Here is a 16283-nt window from a genome sequence, read left to right as displayed (position 1 = left end):
TCTGTGTTGTACACTTGTTATTGTTATCACTATTAACTAAAAGAATCTATATTAATATTCAAGTAACGTAACTATAACACAATCACCGTTAAGTCAAGCGCTTGTTAGGTAATTGCGAATCCACGATGTATTTAAGGTATTCTTATCATATCCGCGTACTTATCATACCTTTAGATTTCGTAATGCAACTGAAACTGCTCATACCGATATGTTATCTTATATCCATCATATACCTTGATATTCGATCCGATTATGCCGATACTACATGTAATCGGTATGTTTAGATCCCATTAGATCAAGGGATATAGATATATACGTTCAATTTCATTTTGTTTTCAAATTTGGTTCCGATGCTCGAAATGAAAGGGGAAAACCAGAAATATCTTGGAAGGAAACTCGTACATATAAATACAAAGATATATTTAGCTACTGCACAGAAAAGTTCCAAAATTACATGCGAAATCAAATTGGATGATAATTATGGTTGTACAACGCTTAGGTTATTTTCACAACTGTTTTTGAGATATTAAGAAAAAACTTAATATTCGGAAAAGTTTTATTGACAGAATGTTTTCATCTTTAGGGGACATTTAATATATGAACATACAATAGTACAAACTTTCGAAATTATATATTATGTTTCCATGGCAACGGTACAGAATAATACGAGCTGTAGTTGGGCCCTTCTTCCAATACTGCAAGTGCCATTTCCATGTTATAAAGAACTACAGAAATTAAGTAATCACCATTTATTGCATTTATTTCTTGTTAGCAAGAAAGGTTATTGTTGTGAAAAGCAGATTTCATGGATGAACAAAATTCCTCTTTAACCCTATATTTTTGGAAGAAAGGCCCAACTCCATGGAGTTGGGCCTTTCTTCCATGAAAACCATGATTAAGTGTATGTGGAAGACAATATAGAGATTGGATTTTGGCTCATCTTTCCCACACAAGGAAGAACAGTCTGCTAGCAATAAAATTTGCAAATAAAAATTGGAGTTGGGTCCTTCTTCCACTCAGGTATTCAATTGATTGACTAATAATATAACAATATCTCATCAATATCCCAGTTTTGCTTATTTGGAATTACCTACTACTTGTGTAATTCACACTCAGAATGTAAAGCAAAACAAACAAGTTCGGTTTCTGTTTGTCATTATATAATACTAGTAAAGTTACCAGAAAGCAGCTGAGCAGTCACGACAAGTATTTCCCAAAAATATAACAGCTAATTTTGTTTTAGTCATGTGATAGCATGTAACCAATCTCTGTCACGATCAATTAAAATAAGTCGAGTGTACACTAAGTCGAGTGTGGAAAACGTTGCAAGGATCTCATATGAAGTATTTTATGTAGAACAATGCCTAAACGTTATACAAACGGTGTACAATCATATTTATGTGAATTACTTTGAAAGAAGCGAGGCTTTCAGATAATTATTTTCGCAGTCATGCCAGTTATCTCACACCGTATTGTTAATTCCTTTGTATTATCTTTCTATAAATTTTCCATTTCATTCTGCGCTAAGCTTTCAACTAACGCTACCACCAGTATAAAGTTTGTTACTTAAAAGTACATCTGAAGGTTTGCCAGATGACCTGCCCATTTTCCCTATAATATGTAATCCAATCAAGACAAAGTCCATTGCTCTCTCTATGACTCTCTATTCCAAATATGTTCATAGAACTGCACAAGAATTATGCTCTGATTAAAGATCTGTTTTTCAGTATCAGTGGAAGGTCCTCGTGACGTAAAAGAAAGCCGAGTCTAACAAATCATATCCATGCCAGCTGGACCCTTTTATCCTGCTGTTTAATTTGCAAAGGAAGTCATTTTGCCCAATTATAGGTAACTGTCTACCCTGTCTCACACCTTTCAGGAATTTAAAGGCATTCTTAATAGTGTTCTCCAGGTGGCGTAGGATCTTCGTAATTTGCTTTGAAGAGGCGGTGTACTTCTTTTCACTAATTTGTCTCTCAATGCATTCAGCAATGCCTGATGATCACGGAAAAGAGTCGGCAGTACATTCTCTGCTTGGTAGGGGTGGTCGAGAATGGGCAATTGGCTACAGTTGTAGAGCTATTTATTTGTAACAGGTCTCCCAGCAATGTATTCTTTAAGGCGGTCTGGCAATCTGTGGCGTGCGCAAAAAAAGGGCCGGGTTGTGACCCCTACCTTTGCTGGTAAGTCGGGGAAATGCACCCACTCGGGTGACAATTCGGGATTTACCTATTACGGCGAGTGAAGCTAACCAAAAAATTAATGTTTGAACAGTCGGGGAAATCGAGACCCATGCCACTACCCCTCCCTCCACACACACACAAACTCTTTGGAACACACGTCGATGCCACTGGATGGATCAGTAGCCGATTGTACCGCGGTATATTGAAGTCCACTCACGGTATAACGTCATTGTCTTAAGTGGGGGGTGGGGGCACATATTCTAGATATCAATGACAATGGTATTTGTAATACATAGAATGATGAAATCTACTTGGCAAACCATTTGAACCCCTTGAACATGAGATCATGTTCGGAAACAGTTTGGCTTGTCTATGATTTGGTTAATCTATCCATGTTCAGTTCATAACAAACCATTCATGCTTAAACATTGCCCTTTACCAAAGTGGAATTGTAGTAGTCAAAAGGCATAATATAGTAAGTTTGGTTTAAATTTTGGACCTTTGGATGTTGTATAATACTATACTGGCGAACCTTTACTTGCAAAAGCAACTAAAACAGTTATAATTTAACCCTATCAGCGGGTTGAAGTATTTTTTGGAATTGTCAAATAAAAATAACATACCTCTGTACCTGTCTAAGTAAAACGACATACAATGTATTATGACCTTTGTAATCAGATACTGATGTAACTGCAAAGATGTGAAAGTAATCGCAACTAGGCAGCAACAATAAAATACAGTACTAAATACATCCAAAGTGTGTTCCGTTCAAAGAAAAACTATTTTCAAAATCATTCTTTCTCTTATGCATATCATTATCACTTTCTGAAGCGTGATGCAACTACTTAATATAAAGTACAAAAAGTACATTCTGGCTATTCAAGTCAGAAAATGCAATGACACGGAAATGCTACAAAGTTGCTTTTGCTTTTTGTTTCTGTTTGTGTTGCAATACCCAAACAATTGAATATATGAATACAAAAGCCACCCAAGTCCATACTTGGCCAAATTGAGTTAAGCATGGGAAAGTGTTGCTATACATAGGTCTGTCATATGTATGAAAGAACAACTCAAATTCATCCTCTGTGTCTATTGAGCATGTGAAAAATAGCATGTATGAAAGAATCAACCCAAGTCCATGATTTGAGTCTTGTAACACATTGATTGAAATCCAGTATGTATAAAAGTCCCCTTGTAACACATTCATTGCTGGAGAGTAACTTTTGAAAATAAAATGGGTTTAATCAAGGAAAGTGTGTGGTTTATATTACATGGCAGAATGCTTATCAACATTATACATAACTGTGTGCTTTATTTTGTATTATCTTACTAGTGGTAATCTCATTCCAACATTATTGTCTTTGTATATGATTCAAAAAACCACTCAAGTCCAGAATTTAAAATGAACCCCACGAAGTCCCTGAAATGCTAATCGTCATACCTAATACAGTTTAACTCACCCATTTGCACGTACAACTTACCATATTGACCAGGTAAATCTAACTGAAGGAATTAAAATGCTACCGGTACACGGGTTTTTTTCTCAAAATCACTTCCCATGGACTTGGGTGGGTTTTGGATTCATGTATTCAATTGTTTTACACCATCTCCCGACACACCCCAATTAATATTTAGCCTGTGCGGTTTATGCAGATTCCGTCCAGACCAGTCGTGAAAATATGTTGCGAAAGATATTCAATACTAAATGTCAAGTCTGTAGTTAAACAGTTGTCAGGCAGGTTGCCAAGCTTGTTGTACAAGCATGTTGCTTTAATTTTCACAAACATGTTTGCATAATGCTTAGATAGCAAGGAGTTTCTGTCAGACTCTGTATAATGTTGCTGTGGAGGCCCGCTGACATGGAGGTATTAAATATCAGTGGAGGAGCAATAGATTACATAACGCATTGTTCCATTCTGGCGATTTGATTTTCCGACAAGCTATTCATCGAGAGGTAGGCCTACCTTTTGTTTAGGACTAAAGGGTTCCGCCATTAAATCGGTAACTAACCTGACAGCGTGTTAACGCTTTATCAGGCAGACTACTGTCACAAAGTGATCATGAGAATGCCATGTGAAAGCGCCCACTTGAGTGAGAGATACCTTTTGTTCTCATACAGCCCACGGGTGTGACAGAGTCTTCACCAGTACATAAAAGCACAATTTACCGTCGATGTACAATTATTTGCCACCCACATTAATTTATGCGCTTCATTTAAATAAATTCAATAGAGTTGCTGATCGATTACCCGTAACAAAATGGCGTGGATCTCCAGGTATATAGTGTCACTTCTATAATTAACTAATATCACGAATATCCATTTTAAAAGCAAGGAGAATGTGAGGGAGTGAAGGAGGTGTCGAGGGGTGAAAAGAAGAGAAGCGAATGGGTGAACGAGATTGGAAGGGGGAATACAAAAAGAAAAAGAATTGAAGAGGGGAGAAGGGGAGAGAGGGAGAACGAGAGCGAGGGAGTGATATGCTCCTAAAGTGTAGGCAGAAGAAAGAATAAGTGCAGAGAAAGGAATAAATAAAGAAAATAATGATTATAATATTATAGAAACTAAACATATAACAGCACTAGGCAGCCATTCAATGATGCCACACAAACCACAAGTCACCCAATTTCGAAAACTGGACGTTGAATGTACACTCTCATGAATATTGATTAGCAACATTTTCCAATATGTCAGCGCTCTAATCAGTCACATATAGAGCAATAAACCCTGCAGTGCGTTGCCCGCTACTCTCTCTGCACAAGTTTATTTGCCTTCCTAACTTAAGCCAGTATACCCACTCACACCTGATTGAAGTGAAGCAACGTTGGCCACGATGTGATTCGCAAAAACAAACTTGTGATCATGAGTTGATCAGTTAACCGCTAGGCCACCTTTCTCACTAGACCACTGTGATCATACGGGAACATTTTTAGGATGATATGCCGGGGATCAAATGCCGCCTGATATACAAAATATTCCATTCAGCATCCTCTAATTTAACAAAAAAATAGAGCGGTCGCCTGCCGTAAGTGCTAGCTTTTACATAAAAAAGAGCATTTTTTTGTTATTTCTGAACCTCCAGTATAAAAAAGCATTACATAGGATAAAACAATACGATACTTTACCATCACATGAAATCATATCTCCAAATATCTCCTATAGTGCACTAAGGATATCCTTTGTCGTCTACCATCTAGCGTCATCAGGGGTCCATTTCACTAAACTTTTACCCCTTCATAACTCAAAGTAACCGTTCGTAAAGTTACAAATACCTTATACTAGACGTAATTTTACGAAGGGTCCCTGTAGTAAATCCCCATGTAAGGTTAGTGAAAGGGAACTTACGACTCATCGTAAGTTACGAACGATTTCGATACTTACGAAGCTTCGTAAAGTTTAGTGAAATGAACACCTGTCTGAGACGCTAAATTAAGCTCAACTATTCCAGATACTGATTAGTACTTTGGACAAACATTGTGTACCACAATGCCCCTTTAAGTGTGGTGATCACTATAGTTAATACCAGAGAACTTCAAAGGTCTGCCAATTTGGCGCAGTTTATGGCGTATACGGAAGTATAAGTCCTAATCATGTTATCGTCTAAAACTTCAAGATACAGTTGCAAGTGTCAAGCACATACAGGATGGCTAAGATGAGAAAAATATATATGCATAGAGATTAAAGCTTGGGGTACAAATCAATTATAATTTGGTTCACCTCAAGTTCGGTAGTGACGTCAATACTTTATTGCGGTTGCGTCGCAAGCGCGCAGAAAAACCGCCCCTGTACGCGTACGTGTACACTCAGCGCGGTTATCCTTATAAGCAAAAATACGCACGTCCGTCACTATCAAAATTGAGGTGAACCAAATTTTTAGAATTCTTTCATCTTAAAAAGTCTCATCTGAGTGTTACTGAAAAATGACAAAGAGCTAAATATGTTAATCATTGATCACACTTTTTTTGCAATTTCAAAAGCAAGAATTGCAGCGTGGAAGTGATAAAATTCCAGCATGGGACACAAAATTAAAACGACCAGCTGCGTAGTTACATCTCCAAATACTTGAGACATCGCTGGCAAAAGTAAATTTGGAGTCATGGAATCCCACTCGTTACCTAAACTTGATAGTGCCCATGACGCCACATTCAGTATCCCGTTATATACTAAACCGTAGCGTTCAAAGTTGGACATTTCCATTCCTGATCTCTGAAGACGGCTCCTTGCAATGAGATAGTAGACCTCAAGGAAACTGTAAACTGCGACTAGAAGAGCAAAACTAACAGAAAAGACAGTTCGCCTGTTTTTAATGCCTGAGATGACGTTTCGGAAGATGTCAAAAGTGCAAGGGAAGCGAAGAAACGCAAAAACCAATAAATGTAATTGGCAATGTTTGTTGTAATCAGAAACAATTCGGAACAGGTGAGCGACGATATTGTCAAGCGCAGTTTTAGTAGTTTCATGGTCTTGTGAGTGGGTATGAAGAATAGAGCCATAGGGATATGAAGCACTAAGTGAACGCTATTCCAGATGTAAACATTTGCTTTCCCCAATGTTTCAAAGTAACCACTTAAAATGATGAACATGGCGATGTACGTAACACAAATAAGCAACGATCCTGCTATGACAAAACTGATAGTACGTTTATTAATGGATCGAACCTTCATAACATCGGGCGTCCTAACTGTTTCCAGACTCTCATCATTGACGGCTCTATCACGTTGGGTAAGATTTTGGTCCACACTATTGCAGCACCTCGAATTTGGGCGATTGGTCTGATCCATTGTACCCCAAAGATTGAACAGAATACCTAAACCAATGATGAGAAACTCACCAAGGAATGGCTTGAGAAGACTTCCTAAGTCTTCAAGCAACACAATGACCATGTCGTGGGTGATATTAAGCCTGTTTGTTGAGTTTGTTGAAGAGATCAAAGCTGTCCATTTGCTAGAACAGTCTTCAGTAAAGTGATAGATCGGAAAAAGTGTTAGAGTAAACCAAGCCCAGAGTTCTCCAGTAATCATCAACGCGATGAAAATATGGAACATAGCACAACCTTGTACCGCGACACCTTTAAACTTTGTATAAAATACGATCTGAACAACCAAGGAGACGACGTATGCCACATCAAGTAACATGCTATATAGACCAAAAAAGCGTTATAGGATTGTGTCGCCAAATTGCAGATGAGTATACAGAGTTTCAATTGATTGACAAATCATATACATAATACCGCCAATGCCAAAACTACGACGGTATAGGAAACACATTGCCGATGAGAACGTGGACGCTTATCAAGTTCTTGGATTGTTTCTTGTGGCTTTGCATCTGCAATCAAATTGTCATTGTCAGCGGATGACCGCCGAGGAATATCTGAATCATCCATGTCATCTGAAACACTCGTAGGTGCTGGATTTGAAGAAACACGAATGCGTGACTCTAGGATCCAACGTTTCCTTTTAAACAAGCCAAATATACAAAACGCGGTAAGCATGCTAACATAGACTCCCTTTAACACGTAACATAAGTTATAGACGTGGTTGACAAACCGTTGCGAATGACGTGTGCACGATACCATGATAGGGAGAAAAGAGTCGGCAGCCCCACAGCTTCCTAGGATGAATATTATCATTAGGGACGCGTTGTAACTTTCGTGACTTTCATCTGAATCACTCCCAGACCCCTCTTGTTGATCATGATGGGAAGAGTAGTTGATAGTGCCATTGTTGCGACGCTGTCTTTGATTTGGCGATTTGCTAGATGATTGTGTCAGAAGCGAAACAGTCTCGTCAGCAGTCTGCAAAGAAACAAGCTTACATTAACTCGTATAAGTTGTAATAATTGTAATAATTGAAATAATGGCTCAACCCAGCACATAATTTGCACGAGGCATCCAGTATGTAGATTTTGTGAGCTTCAAGCGGGTTGACCGTTATATGGTTGGTTACTGATTTGTTTTTATATAGAGGCCACAACCTTTTCGAGTGACAAGTGTAGTAAAAATATCCAACCATTTTCCAGCAACTGTTCCTTATCAGGCTCTGAGTTTTGTAATGCGATAAACGCGACGATTTGTTTTGGATTTCTTAAGGGAAAACGTACGGAAAAACGTACGAAAGAACCGGACGCAAACGCCGAAGTATAAAACCGGGATATAATAGACATACTAATGCTCTTGATGCTAAAGAAATTGGGGAAATGCTTAAAAAACTCACCTCAATGTGGCTTTCTATTCTGGTAATGTCACTCATTGTGAAACGGTGCTGCCGCCTGCCGTTATGATCCGTAAAGCTAGTTGTTCAGTTTCTGGTAAATTTATCTGAATCAAGTAAATCTTCAGTTCGCTACTCGTACTGCAGGATCTCCAGTGAACTCCACACTAGCGGATACTGATATATGTTCAAGGAATTTGAAGCTATCACAGAAGTGACAGAACACTGTATTCATACTCTAATTTCAAAAAATCTGATTGCAACTGCAACACAACCCATACTTTCAGTCAGACGAGGTAAGTGGATGTGGATCTTGGGATACAGTTTGTACGTCGTTAATATGTACACATTAAATAAGTTTTCTTGCCAGACAGAATATGAAGAAGTATAATTCACTGACGGTACATTAGTCTTGAAATTCGTGATGAAAGCCACTTCCACTGCGCACGGACAACTTTTAACGTCGCGCGATATACATGTAGGATGTGACTGTGGATGGAATCTAACGCGTATACTTATTGTAACTTCTGATGTCGTAATGCAACTGAAACGCAAAAAGTGTTTGCCTCTAATAATGCTATCTTATTTGTCTATCATCTTCATACATGATCTGATACAAGATGCTTCCGATATGGTACTGCCCAGGAATCTCACTAACAAGCTCTATTTACACGTTTTTATTCTATTGATTTCTATTATACTGGAAACAAAAGAATTAAAGAATTCTCTAGAATGAAACTTGTGCAGCGCAAATAGTGAAACGAAATGCTACCAAAATATCTCTGCTGACCAGAGATATATTTGAACAAAGGGTGATATAGGCCCTAGTCACGTCTGTTTGACCAGAGCGCAGATATCTTTAAAATGTTAGAAGGTGCTAATTTAAATGGGTGTATATGACTGTTACACAATAATTATACAATGGTTAGCCAATGTGAAAGTCGGAAAAGTCCATTTCCCGAACAATTAATATACGCACATGCTAATTTCTCCATTTTAGCCTCACGTTTGTCGTTCTTTTAAGGGGTACTACACCCCTTGATAAATTTGTGACTATTTTTGCATTTTTCTCAAAAAATAATAACACACTGGTAACAGAAGTTATGTATATTAAAGGGACAAGGAATCCAGTTACTACACTGGAATGTCAGTGACTCTAGACAAGCGGTACATTATTTATGATAAGAAAAGAGGTACCGCTAGAATGTACCTCATTTCTTAACATATAATCACCCACTTGACTTGAATCATTGAAATATCAGTGAAGTAATTGGATTCGTTGCCCCTATAATATACACAACTTTTGTTACCAGTGTGTAGTTATTTTTTGAGAAAAATGCAAAATTAGTCGCAAAATTTTATCAGGGGATGAAGTACCACCTTGATGCAGATGGTAAATACAAATTATTACACAATAAGCCAGAATAAAATCACAATATCCTTCTGTAAAACGTTTTGTTATTCGAACACGTTCCGGACACACTTCACACATTATCGTTTTTAAAGATATTTCTTGTTAGGATTGTTAATGTGTAAGAAGCTGTATTGCAACCAATCCGTTGGTTAAAGGAATAAGCAATTGATAAATCACCAACCAATAAGGTGGAGCCTTACTTTTTGTGTCAAACTTTACAATCTATTCTATTGGCCAAAGATCACCTGCTCATTGAGTTGCAGGTAAACTATGGATAATACGGATAAACACGTGAAACTGTAAATTTCCATGTGGACTTTAGTTTCATCAAAATGTTTACATTTATTGATAACATTGACTCTTATATTCCTGATATGAATTGGTTCATAGGTCAAATTTAAACTGATAAGCTGATAGATATTTGCATCATATGATCTGATGATATAAACTTGCTCCCCACTTGGCAGGTAAACACAATTTAATTTTGATTGCCACAACTGAATTAATCCGAAATCAGTGTCTGTTGCCGTTCTGTCGTCGAAATATTAGCAAGTAAGTAGATCGTTTTTCCTTCTCACCAAAGATGGCAAATAACCAAGAGGAACACCTCTGAACATAGATTGATTAAAAAGAATCAAATATGAAACATGGCGACAGGAATAAAGTGTTTATCATAGCGTATGAAAATATTTATCAATTTATTATAGAGTATGATTAAATGGTGAAAGCTTATGTGTCTACTGTTGCTCTCTATCTTAGGGCATTCGTGTTTTCCTTTTGTGTTTGTGTTACTTTTGTGTATAAACTTTGAGCAAGTTAGAGAATTGAAATATTAAATGCCAGTTTAAAATTGCACAACAGGTCTCAATTTATGACTCCAGATCATTAAATCGAATTCTGAGAGTGAGAAGAAGTACATAATTATTGAGTATTTTTCTTTTTTTGTTCCAATACTTGTTTAACAGGTATTGCTTGTATACTGCACGAGTAGTGATTACAACCAGTGCGGGACAGCGAAGCGAGTATTTGCTACTCACCATTACATGAGCGAGAACCATAAAACCTCACTTAGCTGTCGTTTACTCTCTGAGCTCGAGAACTGAAACTGGACCCATCCGGTGCTCCAGTACAAAAGACAACTAGACTAAGCTGTGGTCTAACCCACGAACACAGCCGTGTTGTTACCCCTAATGACCTTTGACCCCAAAATATATGAAAACGGCCATAGACATTGGCTAAAGTCAATGCATGGGTGCATGTGGCACCACTTTGCTATGTTACTTGTGGCAGAAGGGCATTTTGAAGGTTTTTCGTCTCAGACCGGAAGTGACCCCTTAATGACATTTGACCCCAAATAAAAAAATACCACATATGAATTGGGTACCCACAATTCATGTGTGAACATACCGTTACTGTCCTATGTTTTTCTTAGCAAATAAAAATTTTGACGGTTTTTCGTTTTATACCGGAAGTAGCCCTTAATGACCTTTGACCCCAAATAAAAAATACCACATATGAATTGGGTAACCACAATTCATGTGTGAACATACCGTTACTGTCCTATGTTTTTCTTAGCAAATAAAAAATGTTGAAGGTTTTTCGTTTTATACCGGAAGTGACCCCTTAATGACCTTTGACCCCAAATCTGTGAGGACCCCATAGACACTGGGTAATAGCAATGCATGTGTGCAAGTGGTGTCACTGTCCTACGTAATTTGTGGGAGAAGAAGCATTTTAAAGGTATTTCGTTTTATACCGGAAGTGGCCCTTAATGACCTTTGACCCTAAATAGAAAAAATACCACATATGCACAGGGTAACTACAATTTATGTGTGAACATACCGGTACTGTCCTATGTTTTTGTTAGCAAATAAACATTTGTGAAGGTTTTTCGTTTTATACCGGAAGTGACCCCTTAATGACCTTTGACCCCAAATCTGTGAGGACCCCATAGACACTGGGTAATAACAATACATGTGTGCAAGTGGCGTCACTGTCCTACGTAATCTGTGAGAGAAGAAGCATTTTGAGTTGAAATCACGTTTTTGACCCCTATGACCCCTGCGTGACCTTTGACCCCATGAGTTTCATGTGACATGTAGGGGCATGGACAATGATGGCTGTGACCAAGTCAGGTCAAAATCGGTCCAAGCATGTGAGTGCTAGAGCAAATGTAATGGTCGGCAGAAAGAAAGAAAGAAGAACTAGACTTAGCTGTGGTCTAAGACCACGAACACAGCCGTGTTTTGACGCCTTAATGACCTTTGACCTCAAAATACATAAAACGCCCATAGACATTGGCTAATGTCAATGTATGGGTCCAAGTGGCACCACTTTGCTATGTTATTTGTGGCAGAAAGTGGCATTTTGAAGGTTTTTCGTCTCAGACCGGAAGTGACCCCTTAATGACCTTTGACCCCAAATGAAAAAATACCACATGTACAATAGGTAAACACAATTCATGTGTGAATATGCCATCACCCTCCAATGTTTTTTTTAGCAAATAAAAAATTTTGAAGGTTTTTCGTTTTATACCGAAAGTGACCCCTTAATGACCTTTGATTCCAAATTTGTGAGGACCCCATAGACACTGGGTAATAACAATGCATGTGTGCAAGTGGCGTCACTGTCATACGTTATTTGTGGGAGAAGAAGCATTTTAAAGGAATTTCGTTTTATACCGGAAGTAGCCCCTTAATGACATTTGACCCTAAATAAAAAAAATACCACATATGCACAGAGTAACTACAATTTATTTGTGAACATACCGTTACTGTCCTGTGTTTTTCTTAGCAAATAAAAAAATGTGAAGGTTTTTCGTTTTATACCGGAAGTGACCCCTTAATGACCTTTGACCCCAAATCTGTGAGGACCCCATAGACACTGGATAATAACAATGCATGTGTGCCAGTGGTGTCACTCTCCTACGTAATCTGTGAGAGAAGAAGCATTTTGAGTTGAAATCACGTTTTTGACCCCTATGACCCCTGCTTGACCTTTGACCCCACGAGTTTCATATGACATGTAGGGGCATGGTCAATGATGGTTGTGACCAAGTTAGGTCAAAATCGGTACAAGCATGTTAGTGCTAGAGCAAATGTAGTGGTCGGCAGAAGAAGAAGAAAGAAGAAAGAACCTGTAAGAAAAAAGACACAGCCGTGACTAACGTCACGGCTGTGTAATAATAAACGCTAGCCCTGTAGTACCATTGAGTAAAGCAAGTACTCCTCCCCATCCTTTAAGCAGTCGAACTAAGAAGATATTTCTCTTTAGGTAAGTTATCAGCTTTCCTTTGAGCAAGTAGAAAGAGAAACCAAACTTGTCAAATCTTTAGTGCTTATATTTCCATTACCGTTCAAGCCACCATTAGATTTTCACGCCAATGTGATAATAATAATGTTAAAAACAGCTCCACGATAGAAACTGTATCTACTATAATTGTAAGATCATTATATTGACATTTAAAAAAAATACTCAATGACATAATTTCCTGTATTTCGAATTTTGAATTACGTGGACTTTGGATGTCGACATTTCCCCATGATGCACTACCTCTCTCCAACAAGCGCTGGTAGCGCATTGTATTATGTATTATATTCATACGTCCAGAACTAAAGGTATTTAGTTTAGATATTTACATATCCTGGATTTTGCAGAGGAATTCACTGTACCTTCTGAGTTTAGCCTGCATTATCACTGTTAATAAGAATAGATGATACCTTAAAACATCCACTGAATGAGTAACTTAGGCAAAAGAAGAAATAAAACAAACACAAAATATTATTTTAATGCCGTGTAATTAGAATAACACGATTTTGTGTCACTGTTTCAGATGATTCAATCGAGACAACGAAAAACGGAATTGGCCCACAGACAAGTTCATTTCTTTACGCGAGAGTAAGTGTGTTCGCCGTAAAAGTGACGTAATTAATCAGATTAACTACCATGGCAATAGATTAATACAATTTTGAATATATTGCCCTGCACTACAATGTTCAAGCGGTACCTATGCATTGAACCATAGATGTCAAAGAAAGGCTGATCACTCGCACCTGTAAATTAGTAACTTTGAAAAGAGCGCTATTGTATTCAATCTATGTTTGCAGACATACACGGGTGATTAGTGCAATCTGCTTGTAGTGCAGGGCGATCTATTCAAAAATTGTATTCATCTATTGCTATGGTATTTAATCCGATTATTACGTCACTTCTACTGCGAATTGCCATGTTTCAGTGTTAGGGGCCTAATTTTTGGGCCTAATCTATTGATATCTTGAAACTGTTTACCAGTGGGGTAGCTATCGGGGCTTCTTTGTACGAGTAAATTTTTGCGTCTTTACAAACTAGAACTACTTAAGAACCTCGCAATATTGTATTTTTTTAAAAGTGTGAATCTTTTTGACGGCTGGTTTTGAGGACTAACTTGGTCTCCCGCCCGACATCGTGGACTTGCCCTCGGACTAAGTCACTGCTTTTCTGGCTGTCTTCAAAGCTAGAAACACACGGTAAGTCGGTAAAATGTTACAAATGTCTATCAACATGCTGGCTTAAAGCAATATTGGTACACTTGCCGAGGGGGACACCTTTGTATCATAATTATTTTAATTTTATTCCATTGTAATGTATTGTTCTGAACTAACATGCTCTACAAAGGTCAAGGTCTTAGGTGCTGTACTTGTGACAAAATCAGAGATATCATGCAATAAAAATTCCTTTAAAAAAGGAATGGGGCGCCCAATGTGAGCTTGGACGATATGGTGAATTCCATGGTGTGTAGATTTGGTATTATAATGATTTTTCTAGGGAAGAGTAGAAGATGATCAAATGGAAGAGAAATGTGTTTGATTGGGGAAGATGTATGACAGGACCGTTTTGGATGAAATAAATGGGAATGAAGCTTTCGTGTCAATTTACGATTATGTGGGGTGGGGGATTTCTGTTTTTGGGACCTATTGTAGTGAGAACATTGCTTTGGATATTGAATATTGTTGAATTTCGTTATGCAGGGGTATATGATGAATAGTGCTTGGACGTGATATGGTGAATTCCATGGTGTGTAGATTTGGTATTATAATGATTTTCCTAGGGAAGAGTAGGAAATGATCAAATGCAAGAGAAATGTGTTTGATTGGGGAAGATGTATGACAGGACCGTTTTGGATGAAATAAATGGGAATGAAGCTTTCGTGTCAATTTGCGATTATGTGGGGTGGGGAAAAATTCTGTTTTTGGGACCTATTATAGTGAGGATATTTCTTTGGATATTGAATATTGTTGAATTTCGTTATGCAGGGGTATATGATGAATAGTATAGAAGACACAAATAAGTAAGCTCCCCTGGCAAAATGGGGGGGGGTTATCCCCACCCGGGATCTACGCCTATGTTGACCAATAGAAAACGTTAAGTTTTTATAAATGTATAACGTCTGTGATACATATACACCATCTACTTGCTAATTCACTGAAAATCAAATAGAGATGAAGGATAAACAGGAAGAGTCTTTCAAAAAGACACAGTTCACGAATCAGGTGTATAGTCATTTGTTGTAACTTTCCATTTTCATATCTAACCTACTCTGCACTAATCTTACAATAATTCGTGATTTGAGGCATAATGATAATAATGATATCTACATCCTGACTCTGACATCTCCTCAGCAAACAAACGTTCCAAGTCAATTATACCATGCAAATAATAACATCATTGGCCTATTTGATTTGATTTGTTCGGGTTGTGACAACCTAATTAAGATAACATCTAATTAAGCAAACATTACTGGGTACTATGGACCACAAGAGTCTCATCCCAATGGCATAGTCCAATAACCTCAATTACATAATCATAGTGCAAAATTTGACCTCAAGTTGCAGAATAGAGTTTGTGTACCCAAAGGATGAATGTACAAATGTATTAGGGTTTAAGAACTGTTCCCATGATAGATGAGCATGTTGTGGATCCTAGTGTATGGTCAAATGTCACCGTCTATCGGGTTCTAAGATACACGGTAAACTGGTTGAAGGCATACAAAGGTCAAAGGTCTGGATTTATTAGGTGTTTTTATAAGTCCATTAATTTTGTATTTTAAACAAAGAATATACGCTCAACATTTTATCCCGTGCATATCAGAAAACAATAATAAAATAAAATCCTAACAAATTGTGGTTTTATTTCTGAGTTGGGCATATGGGCATAATTTTAGCAAAACAATTGCGAAGTAAATCTAGCAAGAGTGAAATTAGAAGCTTTTCACAAATTCATGCCTATATAGGGGCGCCCGCTTAAGGCGGGCGCCCCAAAAACGACAGAACATGGTCGATTAGTCGAATCTGCGTAAATGTCTAAATGTATAACGTATAGGTAGTCGTGCCTTGTGTCAGGGTGCTGTGTATGGTAAACGTCTCATTTTACATGCGTGAATCTATGGAAAGTTTATAACATCGACTTCATCAACGATTGACGCATTGGCGCTGGAATTAAAT

The sequence above is a fragment of the Amphiura filiformis genome, unplaced genomic scaffold (genome assembly GCF_039555335.1).
Source record: "Amphiura filiformis unplaced genomic scaffold, Afil_fr2py scaffold_25, whole genome shotgun sequence".
Classification (NCBI taxonomy): domain Eukaryota; kingdom Metazoa; phylum Echinodermata; class Ophiuroidea; order Amphilepidida; family Amphiuridae; genus Amphiura; species Amphiura filiformis.
This window is presented reverse-complemented; position numbering follows the sequence as displayed.